This window comes from Carassius carassius, chromosome 48 (genome assembly GCF_963082965.1).
Source record: "Carassius carassius chromosome 48, fCarCar2.1, whole genome shotgun sequence".
Classification (NCBI taxonomy): domain Eukaryota; kingdom Metazoa; phylum Chordata; class Actinopteri; order Cypriniformes; family Cyprinidae; genus Carassius; species Carassius carassius.
In genome coordinates this window covers 23,303,450-23,312,297 of record NC_081802.1, presented here as the reverse complement: position 1 = coordinate 23,312,297, position 8,848 = coordinate 23,303,450, and the positions used below count along the sequence as shown (strand labels likewise).

Genomic DNA, 8,848 nt, shown 5'->3' with positions numbered 1-8,848 from the left:
ATACACTGACTATCATGTGTATAAATGGGCACAAAACACTGGACAAAGAAAGAGCAATGACATACAACCACAAGAAGAATCCCAACGCAGAAATACATTATAGCTGCTGTAACACTTACGTTATGTCTCATTATGAAAATCTAACATTCCCCTATGATTGTACCTTACATGATTATATGCGACAAAAAATTAACTTGAATTCAATTAGCTAACTTTGCTAGCCTGCACATTTGGTACAGAAAGCTATTTTTTTTATGTTTTCCATTATTTATCGTCATAAGACATGGCCACCTTAAAAAATCTAAAGTTTCTAAACACAACTTCTTGTCCTGATTCAATAGTTTTGATGTGTAAATGTAAGAATAGTATCGATCTTTATTAATTAAGCCTTCTAACATTACTTTACTTACCGAGTGGAAAATCGCAATGGACCTTGGGATCGCCCACACGGTGACGTCAGCGTTATTAATTTAGAGGATTTAATAATAATAATAATAATAATAAAAAAAGATTAATTGAACACAATCGTAGCATTTATATACATTTATTAAAATCAACAAACCTCCGTTAAAAATACGTTATCCAGCATGCTATAGTTAAAGCGGTGTCCTACCTATGATAAGAAAACGCTTAAACTGCTTACTTGCACGCGCCTTGGAGCGTTGTTAAACTCACCTTTTAATGCCGTTTACCCTGCAGTTGAGTGTTGATGAACTCACCGCTGATGAACGCGCTAAACCTTTGCGCAGAGGGCGCTTTGATATCAGATTGCGAGGCTTTTTAAACATCAAAAAAACAGTTGGAGGGCCAGATAAAAATGATCTGGGGGCCGCCATTTGACTCACCTTGGCATAGATCATTTTTTGTAACCTATTCCTTTTTATTTTTATTCAGTGTAGTCTCGAACCATACGAGGCAGACAACGGGTTGTGGTGTGCTGATCCAAGACGTCAAATTTCAACGCTGCTGAGTTCTATAGAAGTCTATCGGTCTACCCCCACGTTGAAAAAAGACGTCAAAGGTATACCCAGTGCGTCAAAAAAGGGACGCCAGATCCCTTGACCATGCGTCAGACATTTGACGAGTAGAGAGTGAGACTTTGTTGTCTGTCCATATGAAAGAGCAATTCACACTTTTATCTCGACCCTCACAATCCATGAATAACTACCCAAAACCCAACCCCCTCCAGCTGAACAGAATTCGGTCTGTTTTGGCTCTGAGGAACGGTGTGTTACTGGGCTGAAACATGCTTTCACTCAGAAGTACTCTTTGTATTCATAATTTTCTCCCAGCCCATATTATTATTTTCACAAGACCATAATGATAATAACAAATCATCAATTAATAATTAGGCCTAATCATTATTTTACGAAAATCATTGTTATTTGTGATCGTGGATGTTTGCGGGAGGCTTTAAGACCAAGCGGAATCCTCTGTTCCCGCCTCACAGCGCACGGGTCTCGAGGCTTCACTGTCTGCGGTTTGACTTTACTGAATCAGATTGAGGCGAATACAACTTATTGATCATGAGCCCAGGGCCAGCGCAAGCTCAAATGCCGCTCTAGGCAGAGCACGATCGTGCCGCCCCCCTCACATTCACAATTGGGGATCCTTAAGATGCATGTAAACAATTTTTTTTTAATCTATGAATTTACACTAAAATAAAAACGTGCAAGCATGTTTTCAGAGTTTTTAATTTTTTCATATTGCAAAAATGTGAAAAGGGTAGCCTACACAATGCAACAGCTAAGTATAAATTCTGTTTTATGGGCTAATAGATAGTGTACAGAATAAAACTAAACATGTGCACTCAACTTTTTAGCTCACAAAACTGGAGTTTTCGATTGTTTTCTTGACTGATACACACATTCACACACCTTCATTTCAGAAGCGTGCGCATCGGGCTTTCACAGCGGCAAATGCTGTGATTGCGTCCTCGAGTTTAACTTGTACTTCGGAGATCATTTTTATCAGTTTAAGCTTTGAGAAATTGCGTTCTCCATAGCTCACAGTGACAGGGAGAGTGGGAAGCACTCTCAATGCTACAAAAACATTTGGAAAATTGTTTTCCATCCCTTTTTCACAGATGAATTTAAGCGCATCCAGTGGTTTAGATCCAGCAACAAGGCGTCTGCCCAAAGCAGTCAGCTCTTCAAACAATTCATGCCCATCAACATCCCGCAAGTCTCCATGAGTCAGGGCCTTTTCCAGTCCTAAGCAATCCTGAAGAACTATTGTATTCTCCTTTTCTTTGAGAGATGCGATGTCATATAAAAGTCCAAATCCGCGCCCATGGTCTCTAAGCAGCGAAAAGCGCTCTTCCACGGAGGCGATTACTCATGACCAGATAAATTTATTCGGTTTGAAATTTTTGAATATACATTAAAGTATTTTGCATACATATAGACCTACTAATAGGGCGCTGCCGTGCGGGAATTTTTATTCGAAATGTAAAGTTTTTTTTATTTATTTATAGCTTTTATTTTATTTATACCTAATGTGAAACAAACAAATAAATTAATAATTCTCTCTCTCTCTCTCTTTCTCTCTCTCACCTTCTCTCTCTCTCGCCTTCTCTCTCTCCGCCCTAGGCGGCTGCCTAGTTCGCCTACAGGCACGCGCCGGCCCTGCATGAGCCCAACATTTAGCAAGGCAGGAAAATTCTAACGGAAGGAAGACGTATATCATTGAGCTAATGCTGTTAAACAGAGAGAGAGAGAGAGAGAGAGAAACTAGTCTAGGGCTATTCTTAAACTTATGCATTTTATTTATTCACACTGTATGGTTGAAATAATATTTTAGTTCACAACTTTAAGTTCCGTTGTTCAAAAAAATGCTTTATTGGCTAATGTTTCATAAACCTTCGGTTGCTCTAAAATGCCATTGTTAATTTCTAAAATGTTATGCCATTATTAATTTCACAGTATTTTTACCACCTAAATGACTAATCTTTAAAGTCACAATTCTATAATGGTCAAAATTACTCAGGCCAATGGTATTTTTTTAATGACATTATTTTATTATTATTATTATTATTTGAACAATTTTAGCTTACATAGCCTAAATAGGTAAAGCAAAACAAATATTCGGATTGTCCCTTATTTTTTCCCTTGTTTTCCTAAAGAATAAACACGTATTTTTTACAAGAACAAACATGATAACATATTATTAATTAATAAAAATAATTTAAGCAATTAAAACCTTTTTTTAAACTTGAATTTAAATACTATTAAACTAACTTTAAATTCTCAAGGAGTTTATAAGTAAAAAAAAGGTTCTAAATGAACTTGTGTTAACAATATAATTAGAACTAAAAATATATATATTTTTTTTAAATGAACAATTCCTGTATAAAATGGGACAGCAACCTTTATATCAGTGGTTCTCAACCTTTTTTTCCAGCGGGCCGCACTATGGTCTAAGTGCAAGTCTACGCATATAATTTAAATATTACGTCAGCAATACAAGCCAACCTGATTTATAATATTATAGCCTAACTATTATGATATATAATCTATCACATTCATTGAAATAAACAATTCTATTCCCCATAAATAAAACACCTGATGCTGTCGGGAGCTGAACAATTTTGTGAGATTCAGCTTGAAAGCAATAACACAAAGAAGTTGCGATTGTATCGCCTGTGTTATACTTTCCGCATGAGCAATCCGGATGCAGACACGGCCAGCGCGGATGCAGACTTCATCAATTTATACTTCTGAGTGCGCAGGATGATGGTCCGCTCTGCAATTGCCCAGAATTATTGCACATCTGACTGTCTTTATATTCTTTTACTGATGGATTGCACAGGTTCGAGTAGCAATGAGCTTCTTCACTCTGCCTGCACATGTGCAATTTTGCTTTTGAAGCCTACTGACCACGCACACCTGTCCGCGCGGTCGTCTGCTCATGAGCCTTGGCACACACTCTCCAATGACGATAAGGATTGTTACATAGTGTATGGTGTTTCCATTTATCTGAACTTCTTCAAGTGAATTGCGGGGCAAAAAAAACAAACAAACGAAAATCCAGCACTTCTCCTTCAATACTGATACTGCGACTATTCACAGTTTGTACATGTTCATTCGCTGGCATTTTTTGAATTTCTTTTTTTTCTCCCTTAAAAACAAATGTGTCCATTCTGATGCGCAATTTTACCTTAAAGGCAATTTACCTAATGGCTGTTAATGACTATTTGAATTGAATTCTGCCAAAGTGCGCGCTTGTATGTGTTCGTTAAATGCTAATGCCAGTGCTCATGTCTGAAAATAATATATGAAGAAAAAAATCACATAAAAACATTAGGATAGGCTATAGCTTATATTTCATTGGTAGCATAATTTCTTTTTAATTGATGTAAATAATAAAATTTTAGAAAATTATTAAAAAAAAAAATTTATTCAGCATGTGGTTCGGGCCTCATTTGAATTCGTCACGGGCCGCGGGTTGAGAACCACTGCTTTATTTCAAACATTTTTAAATCGTCCACATCTGAGTTTTGCGGGAGGCTGATCTGCGCCAGATCGCGTGAAGTGAATGTAATGAAGTCATTTTCAGATGCAATGAAAAAAAAAAAAACAATGGATAACCTTAGTCCCAGGCTCTGTTCTGAAGTAAAATAATTATAATTACTGTTAACCAAGAGTAACACATTTTTAACACATTTTAACGGATTAATCGCCTATTTTCATTTGCTGAATGTTTTCTTTATTTTTTATTTTTTAAACACGCTAAAAATTAAATAAAGTTTGTCAGAGGAAAAAAAATATGAGTCGTGTATAGGTTTCATTTTAACGGATCAATCACCTATTTTCATTTGCTGCATGTTTTTTTTTAAAAACGCTAAAAAATAAATCAGTTTGTGAGAGGAAAAAAATAGGCTATAAGAATATATTTTACAACAAATCCTTTAAATTTAATAAATTTATCAGAACAAAACAATAATTAAAAATATATAATTCTAATGGATAAATATAGTTGCAGTATATAATAATATAGGCTTAGTAATAAAACAAAAAAAAACAAAATAATAATAATTTAAAGCTAAGCATAAGGTAAGGTTTGGCCTTCTCAATCGGGAGAAATCAAACGTTTCCATATTTGTGATGTTCCCATTTGAAGCTTAACTATTATTCATGAGGTAAATAGGCTGTGTGCGTTTCAGTATCGAGCAAAAAAAAAAATCATAATTAACAATGTCAAAGTGCTCATGCCGAATGTCTGGTGAACGACTGCTGTTTCCAGTCAATGTGTGCGCGAGGAACCAGCAAGCTCAAACAGCTGAAACAAATAATACTTAATTTTTGGTCACACATAAGGCATAATTAAAAAATGCTGGTAGTTTGAAAAATCAAGAATAATAACAGAGTTAATACTAATTATTGCTAAATGCTGGACCGTTCCCATTTCGCTCTGCATATGGAACCTGAAGATTTTTTTAAACCAAGAATGAACCGAAATGAAAATGAAATTAAAACATTTAGCTTATATATATATAGGCCTTATATTTATTTACTGTTTTATAAAAATAGCATGCATATGATCCTTTGTGTTAAGGTCTTCTTTTAATTTTTGTTTAGTAGACTGTAGCCTAAGACTATCCTACATTTTAAAAATTAACAAATTGTAAAGAAAATTATGTTTTTTTTTAAATGTTACAATGTTATATCATAATGTTATTGTTGTTTTACTTCCTACTTTTATCTCATTTTACAGTTACATTCATTTTGCAATCCGTCCCTTTGCGCCACCTGGCGGTAGTTTCGCGAATGATTGGTACACGCGGCGGTAAGCCCCAGAAAGGATGGCCACCTACTGCATATTTGTAAAGCACTGCAGTTTATCTTTGGGTGCGATGGATGAAACAGAAGTGTTAGACGCTGTAGAATCTACATTCGCTATTGTATTTCTAATGTTATCTATTTTATCAGTGAAGAAATTCATAAAGTCATTACTATTTAACGTTGGTGGAATATTTGAATCAGGTGGCGTCTGGTAATTTGTTAATTTAGCCACTGTGATAAATAAAAACCTTGGATTGTTTTGGTTATTTTCAATGAGTTTGTGGATATGCTCTGCTCAGTTTTTAGAGCCTGTCTATAGCTGGACATACTGTGTTTCCATGCAATTTTAAAAACTTCCAAGTTAGTTTTTCTCCATTTGCGTTCAAGACTACGAGTTACTTTCTTGAGAGAGTGAGTATTACTGTTATACCATGGCACAGTACGTTTTTCTCTAACCTTTTTCAACTTGATGGGGGCAACAGCTTCTAATGTATTAGAGAAAATAGTGCCCATGTTGTCAGTAATTTCGTCTAATTCATGTGTATTTTTGGGTACATCAAATCTATTTTCTGTGATCATTTCATTTACAATAACTGCTTTGGGTGTGAGTGATCTAATATTTATGAGCCCAAACTTTAAAAATTGTTTTTGTTCATTTACTTTACATTTTTCTGGTTTAATTACGATAAGATTTTTTCTAGATCCTACATTATATTTTGACCTCACTATTCGGGGAACAGACACAGTCTTAATAGTTTTTACAGCGCAAGTACTTTTATCATTTAAGCGGGTGGAACAAAACTCATCATAATAGTTATTAGAGAATTGTCTTACTAGTCACATGGAGCGAAGTGTCCTGGAGATGTTGTCAGAGAGCAGCTCCGCTCCGACTCTGCTGGGGTGTAATCCATCAGCGCGAAACAGCCTAGGACGCTCCCAGAAAAGATTCCAGTTATTAACAAATAGCAGTTTCTGTTCTTTACACCATGACAACAACCATTCATTTAAAGCAAAAAGTCTACTGAACCTTTCGTGTCCTCGTCGATACGTGGGCGGTGGTCCTGACACGGCGGCGACGTGCTGCAAACCGTCTCGATCAGGCTCCTGAAGTCCCTCTTCAGCGTCTCCGTCTGCCGCAGCGTGGTGTCGTTAACCCCGGCGTGAAGCACGACCGCTCTGGGGCTCTCGTCGGCCTTCAGGATCGCGGGTATCTGCGCAGAAACATCGAGAACACGAGCACCAGGCAAACAATGAGTTTGCACTTTACCTTCGGCTAACGTAGCACTTACGTGTCGGACGATGGAGTCTCAGATGATCACAGCGTCGCGTCCTGTCTCGCGGAGGGGAGCGAAGCGGTTCCAGATGGAGATGTCGAAGGCAGGAGGGGGATAAGTCGTCGCCCGGGACCCGGCTCGCGTCCTCCGCTGTGGATGCACCCAGGGTCCGTGGTGTCCCGGCGTCGCAGTGAAGGACATCTGGGAAGATCGCGTCCTGGGTGCACCGGGCCTGTGCAGAGAAACACACGGAGTAGACGTGGTGGGACTGTTAACAGATCGCTGTATACTTACCCCGGACTTGTGAGCGTCAGCCCGGGATGATTCCAGCTCTCTCAGCTGGGCCTGCCTCACCTCCAGGTCGCGAATCTGCTTTCCCACGGCCTCGAGCTCGAGCTGCACAGAGTGGAGACATTCATCCGCCATTAAAGCAAGTAACAGTGAGTACAGCAGTGGTAATGTGTGTGAATAGAGTATTAGCAAAGTAAGCGCAGTTAGCTGCAACCACGCTTGCTGATGCTAACGGGCTAAAAGCTAATAGCGGACCCGGGAGATCAAAGTAAAACTAGTGATAGCGAGGCGCTCTGATTGTTTTTGTTGTAGAATACAATAGAGGAAGGATACATTCACACGTTATATAAGCGGAAACGATGATGTATAAAATTGATTTTTGAGTTAAAAATAGTCAATGAAAAGAATATAGTGACGGAGCTCAAACGCAGTACAGCCGCCAACAAACAAACAGGAAGTGGTACTTGGATGGGAGACCGCCTGGGAATACCAGGTGCTGTAAGCTTTTGGGTTTTCTTCCCTACTTATATATTGAACTGGAGATTAGAGTGGCTGATCTTTAAATAGCCCTCTCTCTGCAGCAGCCTTCGCTTACGGCCATACCTGGCTATGCCTGGTTAGTACTAGGATGGGAAACCGCCTGGGAATACCAGGTGATGAAAGCTTTTTGGAAATTTTTCAAAATTTTTTACTTCATGGAATTTGTTCACTAATTATATAATAATCTTGCAAAAAAAAAATAAAAAAAATAAAAGAGTCAATACCCGATGTCTGAATCTTAGCATGTTTGGTTCTGGTTACTACTTGGATGGGAGACCGCCTGGGATTGCCAGGTGCTGTAAGCTTTTGGGTTTTCTTCCCTACTTATATAATGTACTGGAGATTAGAGAGGCTGATCTTTAATTAGCCCTCTCTTTGCAGCAGCTTTCGCTTACGGCCATACCAACCTGGCTATGCCCGATCTCGTCTGATCTCGGAAGCTAAGCAGGTTTGGGCCTGGTTAGTACTTGGATGGGAGACCGCCTGGGAATACCAGGTGCTGTAAGCTTTTGGGTTTTCTTCCGAACTTATATAATGAACTGGAGATTAGAGTGTCTAATCTTTAAAAAGCCCTCTCTTTGCAGCAGCTTTCGCTTACGGCCATACCAACCTGATGGCGCTAGAGAGTCTGACAGGAAGTACTGTGCTGCAGTTGGAGAGGAAGGCTCTCCCACATTTTTTTTCATTTGTTTTGTTTTTGTTTAATATCAAGGTATAAAGTTTGAAGTATTTTGTTTTTGTTAAAGTCTTTTTAACCCCGGGCAGTTTTAAACTGTCTGGGATTGAGCTACTTTGTTTTGTTTGTTGGTGTTTTTTTTTTTGGCTAAGCTATTTAGCTAAGCTAACAAGGATGGAAACAATGGCTAATGGATCAGATCTGGACAAAGCTTTTGAGGAAAAGAACAATGATTTTGAAGGAGACACTACTTTGAAAAAAGGGATTATGAAAAATGATGGAAA

General features: G+C 38.2%; 1 non-coding gene across 1 annotated transcript; it reads left to right on the top strand.

Annotated features, from left to right (window-relative positions):
* The first annotated feature begins 8,277 nt into the window (after window positions 1-8,277).
* On the top strand, window positions 8,278-8,396 carry LOC132131998 (5S ribosomal RNA). The gene has a single exon (XR_009428984.1). It is a non-coding gene; the product is annotated as a 5S ribosomal RNA (ribosomal RNA).
* Window positions 8,397-8,848: the final 452 nt, after the last annotated feature.